The sequence below is a fragment of the Hyperolius riggenbachi genome, chromosome 5 (assembly GCF_040937935.1).
Source record: "Hyperolius riggenbachi isolate aHypRig1 chromosome 5, aHypRig1.pri, whole genome shotgun sequence".
NCBI lineage: Eukaryota > Metazoa > Chordata > Amphibia > Anura > Hyperoliidae > Hyperolius > Hyperolius riggenbachi.
The window spans coordinates 115783933-115807147 of NC_090650.1; the positions used below are offsets into that span (position 1 = coordinate 115783933).

The 23215-nt window shown below is 42.1% G+C and overlaps 1 protein-coding gene across 8 annotated transcripts in view; it reads left to right on the forward strand.

Moving 5' to 3' along the window:
- RARB (retinoic acid receptor beta) overlaps window positions 1–23215 on the forward strand; it is a 932180-nt gene that overhangs the window by 394381 nt on the left and 514584 nt on the right. The gene's annotated exons all lie outside the window — the stretch shown is intronic.

A 23215-nucleotide genomic window follows, 5' to 3' on the forward strand; every position in this document is an offset into this window, starting at 1 on the left:
AGATCAACTCTCTATTTCATGATTTCTACACACATCTTTACGCAGAAAACTCCCCTCACACAGATCCTAATAAGATAAGGACGATCCTGACCAATGCAAAACTTCCCCAGTTAACTGAAGACGACCTCCAAATACTAAATAACAACATCACCACAGAGGAAATAGTAACCACGATTAAATCACTGGCCAACGGGAAAGCCCCAGGCCCAGATGGCCTAAGTACTGAATATTACAAGCTACTAGGCCCAGAAATAGCCCCCCATCTAAGAAAAGTATTCAACACTGTCTTACAAACAGGCACATTACCGGAAACTGCTAACAATGCCTATATCAAAATTCTGCCAAAAGCAGGCAAAGACCCATTATCACCAGAGTCTTATAGGCCAATTTCTCTACTAAACCAAGACCTAAAACTATTAACCAAGATAATGGCAGACCGTCTAGCAACACTCATGCCCAAACTTGTAGGCCCTCACCAAGCAGGCTTCATAAAAAATAGATCAGCTGTAGCCAACATAAGGAAGGTGCTCTTGGCCATGGACTATGCAAAATTATACCCAAAATCAGCTAAGAATTTTGCTATGCTACTACTAGACGCGGGAAAAGGCCTTTGATAATGTTAATTGGTCATGGCTAAGAGCAACTCTTACTCAAATGAAATTTGCAGGGAAATTCTTATCACTAATAGAGGCCCTACAACACTCTCCCACTGCCCAAGTCTTCACACAAGGTTTTTTATCTTCCAAATTACCACTGAGTAAGGGAACGAGGCAGGGATGTCCACTATCCCCTCTACCATTCAATTTAGCCCTGGAGCCCATTGCCAAAATCCTATCTTCTACGCTAGAAGGCATAAAAATAGGGCCCGAAACACTAACACAAACCATGTTCGCAGACGATGTGCTCCTCTTCCTCTCACATCCCCAATCTCAAATCCCCCAAACCTTTCAAGTACTTGAAGACATGGGTAAAATCAGTGGGTTCAAAATAAATAAATCCAAGAGTGAATTGCTATGGCTTTCGCCATTAGCATCTCACCAGATACCACCAGGGTGTACAGGGATCAAATTAGCCTCAACAATAAAGTACTTGGGGATAGCACTATCCAGGGACTCAACGACAACATACGCCCTCAATTACCCACCGCTATTGGCATCCATAAAAAAACAGCTAACACACTGGGAGACACTACCCATAAACCTCATGGGTAGAGCGGCACTACTAAAGTCAATCTCCTTCGGGAGACTACTATACCCCCTCCAAACCCTCCCCCTACTAATCAAACATCAAGACTTGAAAGATCTAGAGAGAATGTTCACTAGATTCTTATGGGCAGGGAGAAAGCCCAGGATAGCCTATGCCAAATTAAAACTCCCTAAACAATGGGCAGGCCTGGGAATTCCTAACATCAGAAACTACAACCTGGCATGCCTATTTAGACACGCCAGAGACTGGGTCTGTAATATTAATACTTACTCCAATACACAACTAGAATCAGCTTTCTCTGAACCCTGGTCATTATCTGCAATCCTCCACACAAAATTTACTAAACTACCCATAAAAATCAAGGCCAGCAAATTAATTAAAGACACGTGGGTAACATGGAAAGAAGTCCGGAAAAAATTTAATTTACCCATGCATGTATCCAAATACATGCCCCTATGGGGACACCCTGGGTTCCTGGCCAGTTTTATTTCACGCAGGGTTTAGCATATGGGAAGACAAAGGGCTAAGAAACCTGGGTCAGTTATTTGACCTACGTAACAACAAATGGAAATCCTTCAACCACCTAAGACAAGAATACAACCTTCCTAGGCACCATTTTTTGTTTTACGCACAGGTGAAATCTTATGTCATTAAGCAAATGAGGAATCTATCCCAAGAACAAAGGATAAACAGCTTTGATACTTTCTTAAGCCCCGGCACACATAAACTCCTTTTGTCAACAATACAACAAAAACTTGATCAAGAAAAATTAGAAACCCGTGCTCTACTTAGTTTCAAGGCCTGGAGTAGAGACTTGGATGATGGGGATATCCCCAAACATATTATCACAGGAAATGCAATTTTCAGACAAACTATTAAAAAACGAAACATGGAGAGAGTCACATTTTAAACTCATCCACAGGGCAAAGTTTGCATTCAATATCAAATACTCTCAGCCACCATCCTATTACCAGCCATGGTGCCCTAAATGCCGAACCCCCTCTGCCAACATCTTCCATTGCATGTGGGAATGCCAGACAATCAAGATATATTGGACCAAAGTCCAACAATTTATCAAAAACCTATGCAAAAGAAATCTTCCTCTCTCTCCGCATCTTTACCTATTCAATTCAACAGATAAAACGCAACAAGAGGAATCGACTGTCTCCACCACAAAAGACTCCCCCAACACTCTCTGCCACTTGACAATAGCTGCAGCCAGAAAAGTAATTTATAATAAATGGATATATCCGGATCCTCCTACCACATGGGACATACAACAAGAACTTCTCCACTTGTTCAATATAGATAAGATTGAGGTCCTACTGCATAAGGATGTCCTCTCCAAAAGATTCTTCGAAAAATGGAAATATTTTATAGGATATCATTTCAATCGTACTGAGATCCAAAATTTAATGAAACCCTTCCAATATACCGAAGGGTACTCCACCATGGACCTACTGGGAAAACTAGGCCCTTTACGTATAATATGAGTCAAGCCATGTTATTAGCTAAAGAAGATTAGCCCTATCATTTAAGTAGTAAGAAATAATTACTGTAATAGTCCGTGAGCCAACAAGTTTAAAAAAGTCCAACAAGTTAAATAAGCCTCAAAAGTATACTCAGCCAATATATACCTTATACACCAAAGAGGGAGGGGGGAGGGGGGAAAACAAAAAAGAAAAGAAAATAGTGTTCAGGCTGAAGAGGCAGAGATATTTGTAATATGGATACTGCCAGTTACGCTGCCAAGATATGCTAGATGACTATACAAATGCAGGCTTATTTTCATGTCTCAAACCCATGATAACCCAATCATCGTGACTATCAGTTCCATAATGTTGTATTGTATATAGAACCTCTTTGACTTGTTCCCAATAAAATATGTTTGAAAAAAAAAATCACGTACACATTAATAGTATTATAAATAGAAAAAGGTATATATATATATATTAGAATAGATAGCCTTACAATCACGTACGCATTAAAAATCTTAAAATAACGGTAATATTAAAAGCGATATATTAGAAAACTATAATCAACGCATTATAAGTGTAAAAAACAAAGTTAATACCAAAAGCGACGTATTTACAATAGAACAAGGTTGAAAACTATATTTAAGCATTATACGAATGAAAACAAATTTTAAATGATAAAATAAGTGTAAACGATAATTTACTTGTTACATCCCTGAAAGCGAAATTTAAAAATGGAAAAATAAGTAAAAGCTCCTATAAGCGAAATTTAAAAACTAAAAAATAAGTAAACCACAAAGTTAAAACGAACTTGTAAACGGTATTTGTAATAAACCTTATTCTGTAAACGAAAAGTTTTGTTAACACGATCCCTGCAACCACTATTTCTCGGGCGCCCTTTTTTCCCGTCGGGTGCCCAATAGCCGATATTTTGCATTGGAGTCTATGGCGGCGCCCTTTCTGTCCATTAGCCATATGCGCCCTTTTTTACTGGCCCGCTGGTAAGCATATGGATCTTATCATCGTTGATCCAGTCCGCTATGCCCCTCAGGGCTGTGGGCGTACTCTACAGGAAGGGTAGTAAATAATCCTCAACACAAAGCAGTGTTCCCAATGCTGATAGGTATAGGAGCTCTTCAGCTTTCCCCTTGGTCTGATGGAGATACCTGGTAGATAATGGAGTAAGCAGATGCCCCAATCGCCAGTAAGTAGGTGTAGCGGGTCTTAAAATTAATAAAAACACTCACTCAATGTTTCTTTTTTGGCTGTATTATCTGTGACAAGATATATATATGCTCATTGTACAGCGCTGCGTAATATGTCGGCACTATATAAATACTAAAAATAATAAATAATAATATTATAAAATAAGAAGCTCAAGTTTTACGCATACCTTGGGACTCTCCTCATTTAATTATTGCTTTACGTCTTGTGTGTTCTTCAATCCAGGACCTCTAGAATCCTTTTCCATCTTTTTTGAGCTAAAGCATGGTGATATCCAGTCTTCTAGGTTTGCATACAGTGTCTCCTGGTTTTGATTAAAGTACTGGGGCTTTCTCTTTATACTTTGTGTAAGTGCAGCACCAAACTAATATAATCCCAGTGGCAGTGTATTTTTTATGAGGGTACACATATGTCATCAATGACCACATTAGGATGTTTTCTTTTTTTTGGCAAATGATGTAACTGATGTAGCCCCATCATATGTATAGTTATGCACTGTCATCAGTGTGGCGCTGGATTGAAAGAAAGAAATTGGGGGGACCCATGACTCTACCAGGCATCTCCACTAAGTCAGGGGGTGCCCAGAGAGTACTGAGCATGGGGTTTTGTTTTTATACTATTACGTTATATTATTATATCTTTTCATGGAACAACACTGAAAATATGACACTTTGATACAATGTAAAGCAGTCAGCATACAGCTTGTATAACAATATAAATTTTCCGTCCCCTCAACTCAACACACAGTCATTATTGTGTAAACCGCTGGCAACAAAAGGGAGTACACCCCTAAGCGAAGAATGTTAAAATACTACCCAGTTAGACATTTCCCCTCCCTGAGATCATGGTACTTGTTAGCGTTACACGGTCTCAGGTGGGAGTAGGGAGCTTTCATACTAGCTTTTGGAAGCTCCACATGGCACCTCATTGCAGAACACACTCTGAGGTTCTTTAAAAACTAGATGTTACACTGCATAAAGATGGCCTAGGCCATAAGACCCTTACTAGTTGTGTGCAACCCCTCACTACAGGCTGCCGCCATATGGCCTGATGCAGTAATTACTGACATAATGTGCATGGCACTAACGGGTTAATGGGTGGTGCTCTCCACCGCTAGTAATGGTAAAATCGCTGTGCGCTCCCACCACACAGCAGCTTTACAGCAGTTTACTGCATCAGGCTCATAGTCACAAGACAAACAATGGTTTAATTATTAAAAATAAAAAATATATAAATATATATATATACCGTATATATAAGACCGTATAAGACGACTGGGCGTTCAAGACGACACCCCAATTTTTCCAGTTAAAATATAGAGATTGGGATATACTTGCCGTATAAGACTACCCCTCTTCTCACGCACACTGAATTAAAAAAAAATAAAAATCATATACTGGTGCTATGTATGAACAGATACTGGTGCTGTACTGGATGTGGTACCCAGTATATAACAGTATATAGGTGATTGACTGCTTGGATTGGTCAGCTCTCCCTCTCCCTAAGTGGACTTGTCAGCTCTCCTTGTCTACCTGTTTATCAGAGCGGTATGGAAGAATAGATCACACTGTGCCCATAAAACACGCCCCTTTCACCCTTCTAGCCCACCTTTGTATCCTATTTACCTCCTTCTCTGCCTCTCAGATCTTGCACATGTGCACCTGCGCGGCTTCACTAAAGTCCTCAGCAGCGAGAACTGAGGGTCGGTAACAGGATAGGGCATATCACCCAGCATCAATGACACCCAGTGTAGAAGACAGCCCCCGACTTATCAGAAGATTTTCAAGGGTTAAAAAGTAGTCTTATACAAATATATATATATATATATGTATATATATATATATATTTGTAGAAGACTACTACAGGCTCCCGCCTGTCGCGCGCCATGCGCACCCGCCGCATGCCCCCGCGCGCGCACCCGTCCCACTCCTGTCCACCCGCTCGCACGCCCGCCTGGCTGCGTCCCTCTCGTCCTCCCTGTGTGAGGCAAAAAGCACGGACCCAGCTACACTGAGACAACTGTCCCAGCTGCCTATTATATATATATATATATATATATATATATATATATATATATATATATAGTCCTTTCACTAATTGTTGTTCAGAGGAGCTCACAATCTAATCCATACTGTAGTCATTTGTCCATAGCAGTGTAGGGACAAATTTTTTTTTTTTTTTGGGGGGGGGGGGGGGGGTTCTTAAGGCCTTTTCTGGTATGGTAGTCTTGTACTACTTCTATTTTACTGAAAGCACTTGGCATTACTTAGTCTAGGTAAAGGTTTGGTTCTGTTACTCCCAGTGCTACTAATATGCAAATCTGTTCTAAACATGGATACATATTTTTTGCATATGTCTTTTAACACCACTAGAAGACAGTAGGCACCATTCTGTGCCTGTGCCAGCCTCAGCCATTGCATTGCCATATGTGATACAGTAAAGCAGAATTGGAATGCACTATAAAAAATACAAAATAGTAAGACTGCATTAATTGCAGCTTTATGCTGAGTATACACATCAGATGAAAATCAAACAATGGATCATTAGCTCCTACAGATAAGGAATTTTTTAGATTGCTGGATGAGAAGAACAATGGTGCCACCAGCTGTAACGATGTCATTGTTCAAGTTCATTGTCTAAAGCTACGTACATACACTGGTCTGAACTCAGCTGTGTGCAGATGATAACAACTGCCATGGCCGAGAATTAGGAGTCAGACCAGCAGCCGCATGACATCTGCTAAAGATTATTATTATTTAGTATTTATCTAGTGCCGACATCTTCAGCAGCGCAGTACAGAGTATATTGCCTTGTCCCTCTCCCCCTCAGAGGGGCTCACAATCTAATCGCTGCCATAGTCATAGGTCTATGTATAGGTCTTGTCATGAATGCATCACAGTCTAGGGCAAGTCTTTAGGTGGAAGCCATTTAATTTACCTGTATGTTTTTGTAATGTGGAAGGAAACCGGAGTGCTCAGAGGAAACCCACACAGACACAGGGAGAACATACAAACTCTGTGCAGATAGTGCCTGGCTGGGATTCAAACCGGGTAAATTTGATCCATTTGCACACTGCTTGTCCCCCCGCCCTCCCCAATTTAGTAACAGACATGTCGCTATTCAGGTGGCTGATGATGCATCTGTACAATGTTGGCAATGCTCTGTCGTTACACAATCCTTTGGGTGACAGAGATCCCCTTGAAGATCCTCCCTGTATGGGGCTTTATGTGAATCAACATACCACAGACAACCAGTGGAAAATCATGTGACCAGCAACATATCCATCCCCCTTGGTCCACTGAACTATGTACTGGTGTTTGTGTCTGACAATTAATCACTTAAGGGCTACCATTGAATGATGAAGACAACATTTTCAAATATGCTTAAAATCTCTGACCAATAAATGAATGAGGGATAGAGACGTCATGAGACATAACACACACGTTAAACGATCTTCCATTTTGTGAGAGGTTATTGTGTATGGCAAATTTAAGTTAACCTCTCACACTTACATTTGTTCACGTTTTGCTATAAGTCTTATGAATCCTTTTTAATTGCTAGTGAGCTTTTCATATGTCTCAGGAATCAAAGATTTTACTGATGAGATTTCTGCCTTTTTCTGTCACTGTACTGCACTATGCTCTGCACTGGTACAGAAGCCAGTGTATTATAAGGAAGAGTGTCTGCACCTTCACTGCACAGAACTCATGGGAACCATTAAAGCAGGAGGATTAGCCATGCTATACCAGGGAAAAAAAACACATATATAAGTAGATAAATACTTGATCTACTTACATATCAGATGTATTGTACTGTCCACGTTTTGATTTTAGTGAATTTTATATAGTAAATGAAGAGAATTCTGTTCCTGATGGGAACCATGTCTTTTGCTCACAGTTTGAGGCTAAATACTGATGTCATGTCTTCCCTTAACTTTTTTTTCTTTTCTCCTTCAATCACTGAGTCACCTTAGCCTTGCTTGTAAACACAAATGAGCAGAGGATCATGTTTCAGCTAGGAAGCTAGGCAGGGAAATAAAGGGAAGAAGAGGAAAATATTATAGATAAAAAGAACCCCCAGCATGCAATTGAATGGCAATGGCTGTTAAAGGGCCGGTGCTCCTAATGTATGTGATAACTCCAAACCATCACAGCAAAAAAGTTGTGAAAGTTTTGAATGCAAGATTAGCATCTTTATCACTTAATACACTCAGACTAGTTTCTGTTGAAATTTTATTTTTATGGTGACAATTCCGCTTTAAGGCTTAGGCTGGTTATTCGAGCAAGAAGTCAGCACATATTGGTAAGTAAAGCTGCCCTTTGAGATATATACATTGAGAAAAGTAAAGGTATTTCTCAATACATCACTGAGCAGAAACTACAGCATGACCGTCTTCTGACTGACACATCTGAGAGGTGTAATGCAAGCTGGATCAGCACAAGGTTTCTGTCTGCTAAATTAGCAGTGTTAATATGGAACATCTGGTAACCCTCTGAGCCTTGGTCATTGTGTACTCTGGCTACATATCCTGTATATACAGTCAGGCATTAGCGAGAGATTCATCTAATCTGTATATGAAATTCAGTCATGAAAATAAGAAGCAGCAAATTGTATCATGATGTGAAAGTCACAGGTATTGGTAAGAAATAACATTATATGGTTCTGATCCAGTTCTGTATCATGCCTGAAGAAGAAACATAACGTTTAGAAAGCTTGCAAGGAAATCTTCTACTGTTAGTAAGCAGGGCCAAGGCAGAGGCGAGAGAGGCTCCAGCCTCAGGGCGCAGTGTAGGAGGGGGCGCACAAACTCACTCAGCTATCATTCTCCTATTGTGTTTGAATCAAAGAGAAATAAGAAAAGGGGATACATGGCAGTTACTGCAAGCCAGATAACTGAAGATTAATGTGTTGGTGGGGTTGGGAGCCCTGGGGCGCCTTTTAATCTAATAGCAATCAGTGTGTGATGGCTGGGGTGGGAGGGATGGAGGGGCGCACTTTGGTGTCTCAGCCTTGGGTGCTGGAGGACCTTGTCCCGGCTCTGTTAGTAAGTGTACCTGAGCTGAAGCTTGGGTACAAAATTAGATACTTACCTAAAGAGAGGGAAGCCTCAGAATCCTATTAAAGCTTCCCTCTGTATAATAACATCCCCTGTCGCTGTGTGTGTCCTCCCTCCCCCAAGATTAGTGACAATACTTTATCGCTAGTCATATCGGGGCCGCGCAGCCACGCTGCAAGACGAGGAGCCCTCATCTGGAGGGGAGTCGTGCTCAGTGATGGGGTACATTTGGCTAGATAGGGAAGCCTCAATAGCATCCTGAGGCTTCTCTCTCTTTAGGTGAGTATCTGATTTTGATCCCAAGCTTCGGCTCGGGATCGCTTTAATGGATAACTGGACCCACCTTAAAAAAAAAGTTACATAATCACCTAAGAGGGAAGGCTCTGGAATCTTCCCAGCCCTCTCTTGGTCCCCTCATTCTACTGGAGGGCCCCAATTGCAGCAATTCTACTTTAATGTTGAGGAAGCCTTTGGTTCTCAGCTCTCAGAGTACTTTAGAAGACGAGCGGCTCCATACTATGCACATGTGAGTACAGACCTGCGTGTGTGCAGTACAAAGCCGCTTGTCTTCAGAAGAACTCGGATACTCCCGAAGCCTTTCAAGGAGACCCAAAGACACAGCCGGCGTAAGATTTGAACGGGGGCCCAACTTTAGAATGGAGCTGAAACTGAGAGATGACCAGAAAGGCTCTATAGGGCCCAGAACCTTCCCTCTTCTTATAAACAAGGTTACCCAAGGGTGCTGGAGACACAAGAATATAAATCCTGGAAGCCAGTGTGCTTCTTCTTGTTATTGTTTACCTTCCCTCTTCTTAGGTGAGTATGTAACTTTTTTCGTAGGTGGGTACAGTTAAAAGTATTACCTGAACAACTTTTGTTATTTTGTCTTCGGATTAAAGATAAATGTTATGGGCTCCCTGACACTATATACCATACCTATCATTATTTTAACTATGGTCACTTGAGCTCAACACTGGACACAGACAAGTCACTTTGATTGTTTAACTGTTTAATTATGTTGTTGTGGTGTCAACAGTTTTGATTGACACTTTTGTTGTTAGAAAAGAAAAAACTTAAAAATTATTCTTTTTAAAAAAAAAAAGAGATAAAATGTTATAATTACACTGTTTCCCTTTGCCAATAGAGTTCCTTTTTATGATTCTGATTAGTGCTGTTGGCAGAATAGATACCAAGGTAGAACACATAACAGTAAGTGTTCTATTAGTGGAATCATCTCCCATTCAGATGAGAATTTTTTCTTTATTTCGCTTCGCCCACAGAAATTCTTACAGAAACCTATTTCTTGTTCACTGTCTTGTATTTCCATTGGAACATCTGTGGTTCAAATCAAAATACAAGTAGTGTTCAAAGTGGCCATGAAATGCATAGAATGGAATACAAAGACTAAAATGCAAAATACTTGAAGATGTGAATCAATGGGAAGGCCTCACTCTCATTAGGAGTCTTCTGTTCTGTGCTGTAAACTCTTTATGTTGTGTGCAGAAGTAATCATAATGCCAAATAATGCACCTGTGATTTATTATTCTGTTTCAAACACAAGCCCAAAGCCCTGAACATGATTTTCGTTCCCATTCTGAAGTACATAGATGGTAAAGCATTGCTTATAAAAAGTAGCAGGAGATAAATAAACGTAAGCACCTGTCAATTCATCCTCAACTGCCATGCACATTGTAAATCCTCTATAAAGATTTAAATGAAAAAAAAAAAAACAGGCACTTACGGTACAAACAACATTCCCCTCAATATTCCTGGTTTCTGTGGTAAGGCCGCCAGATGCTTCCTGATCACCAAGGGCAACTGAGTCAGTAGGGCAGGCTGCATATGCAAAACAGTGACATGGGCTCTTATTCAATTACATTTTTTTTCTCCTAAGTTTTCTTTCTAGGGGAGGATTTTTTATTTTCTGGTTAAAAAAAATATATTCTGATTATATTGTTGACCTGCAAAAATCAGGTCTTAACCAGCTAACACATGTGTTGTGCTGCTGCATATAGGGGTCTCCTTTAATAAGGAGACCCCCACAGCTTCCCATCATGCTGTCCATGATTGCCGAAGCCCCCCCACGACTGAGGCACACACCCCTGAGTAATTTAACATCAGCTGCTGGACATCCATTGGTCCACTGTCTGTACTAATGAAAATGGCAGTGGACCAATGGGAAGCCCCGGCAGAAGCTTCAAAGATGCTGTAATTACAGCGACAAGACTAGTGGTGAGCGGCGGTGAATGTCCGGCAGCTGATGGTAAATTACTTAGGGGTGCCTGCCTTAGCTGCGGGGGGCTTTGGTGATCATGGAAGGCCTGACAGGTAGCTCTGGGGATTTTCTTTATTAAAGATGGGGGTGGATGTTCGTCGGGTGCGTGTGCATCTCTGGGGATCGACGCAGCAGTGCCGTGGTGCTGAAGGACAGCACCACAGCGCAAAACCTTGCTCCCCACTGCCCGGGATATGGGAGCATTGCTCAAGCTTTCGCCTGAGTAATGCTCCCTAATGATTGGTCATCTTTCGGGTTAAAGCGACAATAGGATTTGCCGGTGATCCTTGAGCGATCACAAGGTGAGAAGTAGCTTGCATCTGCAAGCTACTTATCACCTTAAAGTGAACCAGTAGGTCGCAATAGCAGCATAGGGGGCGATATACAGGCTGGGAACGCGAACAATCACTCACGTTCCCATGCCTGTCGGCCGGTGACGGCCAAACCGGAAGTGTTCGCCGGCCGGTCCAGAGGCATCGGACCGGAGCTGCGAGGGCACCGATCGGCTGCAGGGGGCTGAGGGAAGCCCCAGGTGAGTTAATCTCATTTTTTTTAACAGGCTTAAGGTTCACTTTAAATAAGATATGGCCCTAAAAATATAAAAATTAAAACTACAGTTCACTTACTTTGGTTTAAAATGTTATAGAAGAATTAAGTAAGAATTGTAGGCCATGTCTGTAATGATAACTTAAAAATCATAGGCCCTTATTCAAGTTGATTTTTTCCAAGTTTTTTCCTAGATGATATTTTCAAACCGTATCAATAAAATGCCTTTTGAGCCACCAGCAAGCAAGAAAATACTCAGAATTAGTTTGACAGTATTTCTTCACCTACTTTTTCATCTACTGAAAAGTTATTTTTAAAACAGATGAAAAATTATCTCCTATGAGAAAACTTGAAAGTGAATTGAATAAGAGCCATAGTATGTGTATTCCATGGTGCCAATTTATAAAGGAGGTAATCAGTTGATAGGTGTCTGCCTCTCTCTGATTGCCATGTTGCAGAAAATCGTCAGCAATAAGTGGTGATTACAATTACTTTAAAATTGCAAGCAACAACTTAATAGATTATCAGATTGTATTTGCCACTTTAAACGAGGAGAACACGTTTGGCTTCAGTGAAGGATATCGAAGAACTAGGTCTTTTTTTCAAACACCTGCTCACCATTTCTGGCACAGATCGCCACGTTAAAAAGTGTCATTTTTCAACTGCCAATAAAATCCATGCAGATCATTTTTTTCTGGTGAACAGCCATTCGCCACTTCCAATGCAAATCTCCATTCAAAGAAATAGAGTTTTGGGTCCCACTTTAGGGTAATTAAGATAGGTGATCACAGTATTTATCTCTCCCGTAACTAAGCAGATTGCAGACGAACAAAGACATGCGATCGCTTACAATCGCTAAGTCTTATTGCTCAGCTATAAAAAAAAAGAAGATAATCCCCTGAGTTTGCAATACAGCATTGTTTCTCCTTCTCAGTGAGATATATGAGATGCCATTTCTGAAGTACTTTAGAGGAAGCTATCATTAAAGTGACACCACTATAGCTCAGAATAAGGCAAAGGCAGTCCTGTAAGCTCCAGTCTACATTTCAGGGATTAATGGCAAAACTTATTTTATAATTCTGTATGTGAAATGGGCATTACATTTTTTTGTTTAATTTTTATTATTTCTACTCTATCATATAAAAAATGTGTGTGTGTGACTGTATGTACTGTATATGTCATGAATGACCACTTTAGTTATTATTATTATTATTATTATTATAATATAGTATTTATATAATACGTCTTCCACAGTGTTGTACAGAGTGTATTGTCTTGTCACTAACTGTCCCTAAGAGGGGCTCACAATCTAATCTCTAACATAGTCATATGTCTACATATCGTGTAGTTTATATATCGTAGTCTTGGGCCAATTTTAGAGGGAAGCCTATTAACTTGTCTGTATGTTTTCGGGATGTGGGAGGAAACTGGTGTGCCTGGAGGAAACCCACGGAGACATGGAGAGAACATATAAACTCTGTGCAGATAGTGCCCTGGCTGGGATTAGAACCGGGGACCCAAGTGCAGCAAACATTGGTGCGTTGCTGCATTCATAGCTTGATGGACTGCAGTCCATCATGAATGCGGCAGCCAGAATTATCCACTCCTCCCATCGCTCCACCAGGGCGGCTCCCCTCTGTGAATCCCTCCACTGGCTTCCTATCCAGTCCAGAATCTGATTCATGATATTGTGTCTGACCTACAAATCCGTCCACAAAACCTGTCCAACCTACATTTCTGATCTTACTCAGAGATACACACCAAGCCGCTCACTCTGCTCCTCCAATGAACTTCGCCTGACCGTCCCCCGCATCACCCAGTCCCATGCACACCTCCAAAACTTCTCAAGAGCTGCTCCAACACTATGGAACTCCCTACCTCCACCCATTAGGGCAGCCCTCTCCTTCAACACCTTCAAGAAGGCCCTTAAAACTCACCTTTTCACTCTGGCCTACCACCCCTCACAATTGCTCTAAACCCACAGCTGAACTCTGGTCCCCTACCTCTCGTGTCCCTACCTCTCCCTCTAGATTGTAAGCCTTTGGGCAGGGTCCTCCTACTTTTGTGTCCTACCTGATCATGCACCTCCATTACTGTGCACCCATGCTATGCATTTGAGTGAACCTAACTTGCATAATCTCAATGCTCCCCTCCAGTGACTGACCAAGCATTACCTTGTACTCATACTGTGCTGCGTGATCTGGTTTTCTTGTATTCCTGTATTGTCATATTGCTGTTTGTCACCCCTAAATATTGTCTGTAACCTAAATTAATGTCCAGCGCTGCCTAAAAATACACATAATGTAGCAGCAATTCCCTAAAGTAAACATAATTGACAATATTGTCCCCAAAACTAAATATAAAAACATATAAGGTAGCTTCCCCCCCCCTCTTTAAAACACATTAGGGAGCTTTCCCCCATAAAATATGAATCAGAGTTCCCCTTTAATGGATCCTGTTACCTTGTTAACCCCTCTCCAGATGTGACCCCTAATAGCCCTAGTGTCCGTAGTGGCACCTGAAAAGAAAAATAATGTACTTGCCTGGCAGGTGAATCTTCTCTCGGCTTCCAGCATTGCTCCTTTATCTTCATTGCAGCAAGTCCAGCTGCAAATCTCCCGCGCTGTCAAGGCAGTGCAGGGCTAGAGGAAAATGGCAGCTGGAGCCCAGTGCTGGAGACACAAATTGTGCTTGGTTTTGGACTACATTTTCACAGTTTTGCCCGAAAATTCACAGAGAAGACTCCCACAGCCTGTAACTGGTGAGCTGCGGCGGGTGAACTGGCATGGTGTCCATTGGCCACGCAAGTCAGTTCACTTACTGGAGGGACACAGAATCTGGCCCTGCATCAGTTGCCTGGATAAAATAGCCAAAAAGGCCGGGTATGGCCCATGGGCTGTAGTTTGCCCAACCTTGATCTAGCACGTGTAAGGTGGCCTCCAATCCCCCTTGATGTGTCATTGAGAGATCTGGACTGGTGGATCTTGTTGGCACATGCCAAGCCTATTGTTTTACTCGGCTTCCCCGCTCAGTGCAGCTCCGTTGTTTCCGTGTTTTTTTTTCTCTCGAAGTGTTTATTGGAGTTGTGGGGTAAAAAGAAAAAAAAAAACATCAAAACAATGAAGTACAACTGATGTATCATCTGTCAACATTTTTTTCTACTAATGCTTGATTTTATTTTTCTTTCTGTATTTTTTTTTTAAACCGTTTTACTTTTTTGATGCTGATAGGGTAATAATAATGTAAGGCAAGAAAAAGGTAATGTTACAGAAGTTATGAGTGTCATTGACAAAACCTATGCGCTATCTTTAAAAATCCTGATGCTTCCGAAGTAAAACAGAAATAAGCCCAGCAGATGATGTGTGTGCTGTCACAGCTAAGGGCAGCGTGCTTTAACATGACAATATAATGGACTAGTGTTGTCCATTGCCTGATTTGCTGTAAAGCACTTTAGCCACTCATCATCTGCCTATCAGACTGTCTTATTTTCACAGTCATGAATGCCTGGATGAACTGCAGCCAGAGATAGCTTTGTAGAACACTGGACACCCAAATAGAGGGATAGAGAATGGTATTCACAAGGATATTCTTTTAAGAATTCCTGTCAGATAAAAAAAGATACAATTTAATCCAGTAATGTGTTGTTATTATTATAGCATCCAGTAAAAGCACGTTTCTGTGTTGTATCAGCCTCAAATGTTCTTATAAAGCAGGGGGGGTTCTGCAACTGCATTAAATAAATATAAGGAATGAAACAAAAACTGTAAAAAAAAGTAATCAGACTTGCAAAATTGGCAAAAAAAACAAGTGTTAAAACAAGTTAGTGACAAAGTTAAATCCTCAAAAGTTTTACAAATACGTAAATTCTAAAAGGAAAAAGCCTGAGAATATACCATATTTTTCAGACTATAAGACGCACTTTTTCTCCCCCAAAAGTGGGGGGAAAAAGTTGGTGCGTCTCATAGTCCGAATACAGAGCAGATCACAGCAGAAATGAGTGAAAAGTGCCAGCGGCAGCAGCTGACATGACTCTCTTAGCATTCATCACTCACCGCCTCTTGCTCTGCCATCAGCAAGTCACGCTGCGGTGTCTGCCTGCCAGTCCAGAAGTTGCTTACAGTTGCCGATGCAGTGCCCGGGGGTGCCTTGATTAAATAACCGCCCCATCTTTCATCCCCAATCCGTGTCCAGTGGTCAGATCAGAAGACCCTCGTGCATGATGCAGTGCCTGGGGCTGCCTGCACTCAACACTTGCCGCATCGTTAAGCCTCGTCTGTGCATGACCCGAAGTCATGTGTGCATGATACAGTGCCTGTAATCAACTCCCGCCACATCTATCAGCCCCGATCCGTGTGCGGCAGGCAGACCGGAAGTCGCGTGTGCTCGATGCAGTGCCCATGGCTGCCTGCACTCAACACCTGCAGCATCTATCAGTCCCAATCCGTGCGCGTCAGGCAGACCGGAAGTCGCATGTGCTCGATGCAGTGCCCGGGACTGTCTACACTTAACACCCGCTGCATCGTTCAGCCCCCATCCACGTGCGGCGGTAAGGCTGGAAGTCCCATGTGCTCTATGCATTGCCCAGGGCTGCCTGCACTCAACACCCGCCGCATCGTTCAGCCCTGATCCATGTGCGTCGGTCAGGCCGGAAGTCCCATGTGCTTGATGCAGTGCCCGAGAGTGCCTGGAATCAACGCCGCCACCCGGCTATTACAAGATGGGGATGACCATTGGATGTTTAGTGTGCAGCCTCTTGGTCGCCAGGCAAGAAGGAATGAGCTGGGAGAAGGTATCTTAGTTAGCTGGCAGGAGGTGGGTAGGGGGAGGGATGAGGTGATAGCCAGCTGGAGTAATTAATCTCTGATTGGTAGCTGGTTAGCACTGTATTTGGTTAGGTAATTGATGGATTGTCCTCATCTTACTACAGTCATGGAATAGATTCAGAGTCCACATATTTGTGACCTCATGAACTTTAACACACCAGGTCAACCTCTGCTTTTTTGAGGTTTTGCATGAGCATGTTTATGATTTTATAAGGGAGCTTAAAAGGTACAAGTGGAAATAATAATTGGGGGAGGGGGATTGGGGGAAGAAGTTCTATAAGATGCCCCTGCACCATGGACACAACAGGTTAAGTATATTTTTTCTTTCCTTGGTTTTTGTCCTCTAAACCTATGTGCGTCTAGCTCATTCAGCATGAATTGCCCAACAAAGGAACCTTCCTGAAGGCATGCTTAGATAAAATCAAGATAGATAAGGCACCTGGCCCAGATGACATTCACCCGAGTATTGAAGTGTACCTCAAAGGAAAAAAGTGCCCGAAATGGGTACTTACCTCAGTAGAGGGAAGGGAAGCCTCTCAATAATCCAGAGGCCTCCCCATCGCCATCTCCTCCACCGATCCAGTGCTTGGTCCCCCGAACCTCTTCAACAAGGCCTTATCAAAGAGTGCATGCGACAATGCTCAGGTCTTTGAACGAGCATGACCACACTGCACAGGCACAGGACACGTCATACCTAATGGAACCACTCGGGCTCTGCTTTTTTCTCCAAGCAGCTCCTTGCTACTGCACAGGTGTGAGGCATCCACAACCATGCTTGTTCCCAAACGGGATTGTGGCCACAAAGTTGTACAGGATCCCAGCACTGGATACATTGCTTCAACGGAGACATTGGAAACCTCGGGAGGATTCAGAGACTTCCCTCTACCAAGGTAAGTAAGTGACTTTCTCTACTTTTAAAGACACGGCTGACTCACCTCACCCAGCGGCTGCTCTGCTCCGATCTCCATCTTAAGCCATGCTGCCTGCATCTTCTTCATCTTCTTCATCCGGCGCATGTATATGTAAATAACATGCACCGGGCATCCAGAAGCCAGACAGGTGGCTGACGACGGAGATCGGAAGGGAGCAGGTGAGTTATTACAAGGCAGCTCAGCTACAAAACATGATGGGGCCATGGGGAGCAGTCAGTGGGAGACCACCTGGTGGTCTGGCAGCGCAGGGTCCTTGGAGTAGTTGGGGCCCTGGGGCAATTGCCCTCTTTTCCTCAATGGCAGCGCCAGTCCCGTCCTTACCTGTGCCCACTTTTCCTGCTTCTAACACATCACCTTCAAGAACCCACTATACACAAGGTGCCTAACATGTTCCACACCTTGAAAGGTGCCATAGGAAATAGATCTGTGCTAGTCACTTCACCTGTCAACACAGTGGATAATTGGTATATAAAGGCTATTTATAGGCTTGAGAGGGCACTTCACCTCAGGCTATTTTAGCTGAGGCTTATTAATAAATAAACATGAATGCTAAGTTCAGTCAAGTGTTTCAATTTAGCTCTGTAGAGAAGTGCTTTAATTCTCTAGATCTTAGATTAGTACACAGACATAAATTGGTATGAAAGCAAACAGCAGTCCTGAGTGCCATAATAAAACAATGAATCCAGTGTGCGGGCTTCCCTCTCTTTGTCTAGTTCAGAAAGAAGGAACTAGGTCTTTATTTCTCTTATTTTTCTTGATTCTGCATTAAGAAGTGTTGAGGAAGCATCCAGGCTTTGTAAATTAGCATGTTGCTCTCTCCTCAGTTATTTGACAGTAGGTGATTGTGGATTAATTCTTTTTCCTTTCAGATAAAAAGTCTCCAGTGACAGTTGCCGATGTTATGCCTGCTGTGTGCAGAAAAGGTTAATTTTACCGGGGCACAGTTTCAAGTATTCTTCATGCATGCTTGATGCCCACTGGCAGGCTGCCTGTAATAGGGAAATAGTTGAGAGACTTTTTCTGAATTCTTTCTCTGATCTCTAACACCGTTTTACTCCGTGGCAGTGAGTCATTCTTTAAAGCCTTGACTACATTGATTAAATAGTGATTACATAACAGACATCTGTATTACATTGCAGATAACAATCATATTATATTCTAGCCAGGGGAGGGAAAAGCTGCTTACTAAACCACTGGGAATCATGTGTGCTATCCTGGGATCTGATAGGGAAGATGTCTCTCCAGCTAAAAGGGCACCTCCGGCCAAAAAAAGGTTTGAATGGCAATACATATATGTAGTCTATGCACTGTGTACAGTTAGATAAACATACAAAGTTTACATCTGGTACATTATAGTGGATAGAACAGACTCACATTTATATCTGTAGTAGCACTATCTTCTTTCTCCCCATGCTGAAGCCTTAAGGTGAGTACACACGCACTACAAAAGGAAACGACGGGCCCGCCGGACCCTCCCGCTGGGCGGTCTTTAGCCGACAGTATGCACATGTGTACGCGCTGTCGGCGGACTGATGAGGCTTTTTCTGAATGATCCGCTCAGCGGATCGTTCAGAAACAGCCTTATCAGTCCGCCGACAGTGCGTATGCACATGCATACAGTAGGCTAAAGACCGCCCAGCGGGAGGGTCCAGCAGACCCGTCTTTTCCTTTTGTAGTGCGTGTGTACGCACCTTTACACTCTCAGCACTGTGTCCTCCCCTCCAGCCTGGTTCCCTCTCTTGCCCCTCCCTCTCCTGCTCTCTGCCTGCCTGCATCAAATTACTTATTTTAACAGTCTGTAAGAGAGAGGAGAGACAGGATGTCTGCTGCAGCTTGTCTTATCCAGTCTGCTTGCTATAATTCTTATTTCAGATGTTTGCCCGTCTGCCTGCCTGGGTTAGATTACATGGACATGGGGATGGAGTTATGACATCAATCCCCCAGCATCCTTTGCACCTATGGTTTGGAAAGAAAAAAAATCACCTTGGTCCAATTTCACACTGGGGGCAGGGATGTCAAGACCATACTATGTGGATTTAATATGTGCGATTTTATATATTTTGGCAACTAATTAGGTTTAAAGCAAACTTTAATTTATAATTTAGGTACTTTTTAAAGGGAACCCTAAGTGACATGTGGCATGATGAGATAGACATATGTATGTACAGTGCATAGCACACAACTACTGTAAATATGCTGTGATGCTTTTTTTTCTCTGCCTGAAAGAGTTAATATTCTGCCATGCAACTGACAGTTTTTCTTCAGTTTTACTTTGCTCTAGGAAGCCCAGTTCTCTGCCAGGAGAGGAAAAAAGTCAATAGTTCATATTTTTGAGCACTCTGAAACACAGAGAAAGACTGTTTCGTTCAGCTGAAACAAAACAACAAATCTGCTTTTTTTTTTAAAGTAAATAAACATAACGTAGAGGTACAGAGTACCTAGCAAGCTCATGGTGAACCAGAACTCCTAGGAGTCTGTAAGGGGCTACAATGGACCTAAAAGCCCCCTTTACCAAAATGCTATGCAAAACAAAAGTTTGCTTTCTTAAAACAGAAAGTATTTGCGATAATTCAGGTTGGCGTGAGCTCCAAGATGTCTCCCAGTGCTTCACTGCTTACTATGCAAATTATCCATTGTTGTCCCTAGAAGCTTGCCATGCTTCAAGATCCGCTGGAATGCAATGATGTGTCAGCTTGTTAATATTACAGAGCCACAATAATCCAACATGCATACAGACTGTTTCGGATTGATTGATCCTCATCAGTGCATGGCATGGATTAATGTGGCTCTATGGAGTAGGACTTGAGACACCCAGAGGTACAGAGTAACTAGCAAGCTCATGGTGAACCAGAACTCCTAGGAGTGTATGAACAATGAACCTATAAGCCTCCTTACTAAAATGCTGTTTCCAGATCCGATATTGTACAGCCACTCTGATCAATAAGTACAGTCCTGCAGCAGTAAAGATCGGAAGAACCATCAGCTCAGGTGGGTTGACATGACATGCGTATACGCTCTGTGTTTGTATATCAAGACGTTCATTGCTTATCAAGTCAAAATTTCATAAAATGTTTTGCTTGTCTTGCAAAGCACTTGGAAACCAAGTTACTTGCAATCCAAGGTCTTCCTGTACTATCATCACTGAAACAGACACAAATACTCCTGTTTATACTCTGTTTTGCACTATATCAGTTATCTCAGGCAGTGCATCTACGTACCCTTAAATAGACACTCTCCAAGTGAAAGGGGATTTATGGAAAAGGTCAGCATGACCATGCGTGTATGCATTAGGAGAATCACTCATGAGCCAATATATGTTGACAGGTAAAAGGAGAACTTGTGGTTTGGCAAGCTCAGCCGATTCCTGCTAATGCAAGATTATACAGAAGCCTGTCAGAAACTGCATCTGCAGCTATTGCCATTCTATGTCACCTGCCATTCAAATAAATGGGAGGTAACAAGGTATAATATCCAGTCTCATTTCAGAGCTAAGTTACTAAAATTACAACCAGATCCTTGGCTGCTGCTGTATAGTATTGTGAAAGCAGAAATATATTCTTGCATATGTGTTTTGGAGGTCACTATGCGTCCTTCCGTGGATTCGTTTCTGCCTCTATTCAAATCAGTATAAGGCTGCGCTGAAGCAATTTGCCAGGCTGCTCAGTTTTGTTAGGTAAGTATTGCTATTTTGTTGGTTTGGTCAGCTCAGAGAAGGTTAGGTGGAGAGTTAAGTTAGTGTTGACATGATCTCAATGGCTAATGTAAGGCTTTAGTGTTAGCTGAAACGTTAGGTTAGAGTTAAACATTTGTGAAGGAACGTTAAAGTTAGGTTTAAAGCGTAACTGTGAGGCATAAAATAAAAAAAAATCAATTCTTTATTTTTATCTGGTAAACAAGTAATAAGATGCTAACCAGGCAATCCAAAAGTTAAAAATCGCTCTTACTTTTCCTGTCTACAAAAGATCATTCCCCAGTTTCCCTGGATCTTATTTGGTACATCTGCTGCACAAAGGAAGTTTCAGGGCATGCTGGATTTTCTTTTTTTCTTCTTTACTTTCCCCTCATACTTAATGCTGCCTGATTGGCTGAAGCCTCTTTCCCTCCAGTTTTCCCCTCCCACACCTCTGTTCCTCTCTGATTGGTCAATATTTCTGATGCTGAGTAGCTGCAGAGTCTCACAATGACAATGCACTTTCTATTGCAGAGCTGGGTGGGAATGTCTGAAGACTGGGAGGGGGGCGGCCAATGCAAACACAGACAAAGTAAGGGAGGAAATTATGTCAGGATTGGCTTCAAGATAGACGGAGTCAAAATGGAAAATCCTAAGAAGGATTTTCTTTTCTTTTTCTGTAAAAAAATCACTCAAATTAAAATGTGGACAGTACAATACATATGTTATGTAAGTAGAGCAAGTATTTATCCACTTATACATGTGGGTTTTTTCTGAGATAGTATGGATGACAACTTCTCTTTAAGTAAAGGATGTTTGGTGTACAACTCAGAATAGGGGTTTAGGGTAAGGTAATCCCCAAGAGACTACAATGAGACTACAGTTAGACATAGGACGGGGGATGGCAGAAGAAATAGGTTAGATATGTCATGAAGAGATACAGAAAGTCAGCGTATGAAGCTTGTGATAATTAAACTGTATATAGCGTATGCGTTTGTGTGTCCTTGAATAGCTGTAAATGTGGCCACTAACAATACAATTTCCTACCCAATCCGATAACATTAATGAAAATGATGCAATTTTCAGATCGGTCCTGTCAATCTGATCGGACTGGTGAAGAGATGTGTGTTTGTTAGTGATCCCAAATGGTTATTTCATTAGTAAACAATTGTCTGGCAAATTGTATCATTAGTGGCCACTTAACAGAATCCTTATAATAATAATTTTCTGGGCTGGGTACCCATCATTTGACTGAGCTCTTTGGAATTCCTTGGCTATGCGCAATAATCATCCTTGGGGACAAGCAATGCTTGATAGGACATTGCTCACACATGCATCAATACATGCATTGCCAATGGTGTTTCTCTACAATTTACAGTGCCCTTCTGGTGGGAGTAGGCACTGGGGCATGTAGTTCAGTTTATGGATATATGTGGCCCTTATGTTACATTTGATGTTTGGATCAGTGAGGGCAATATTTTGGAGGTATGAACTGAGCCATTTAGCCTACATTCTGTTCCATACCTGGCATTAGAGAAGCTTTTGCTGAGGTTCAGAAACACTTGCTTTGTGCTCACTTGAAATCCAATCTGCCATACCATTCATAGTCTAGTGAGTCTATTTCCATGATTTTTGCAGCATACTTTTTGCTGGACAGTTTACGGGGGCAGTGTTTACTATGGAAGTTAAATTGTGACCGGAGCAAGGCCTTTCTAGTTCCAGACAATGTCAGACATTACTCCCTATAGACTATCTGCTATACTTGCTTTCCCACACCATGAATTACATGTTATATGTAGTTAATGATTAATAATTACCTTAAATTGACGTGATCACAGAGACAGCAGACAGTGAATAGACTGCACTGCCATTTCTATTCATGCGCAGCGATAAAGCGATGAATCGACGCGCATGGTTGCCTGCATTTTGGGGCGCTTCAGCCCGCGATCCCATTCAGTAATGAATGGGATCGCAAACTCCTCCTACCCGCCAGGAGTGACGAGCAGTA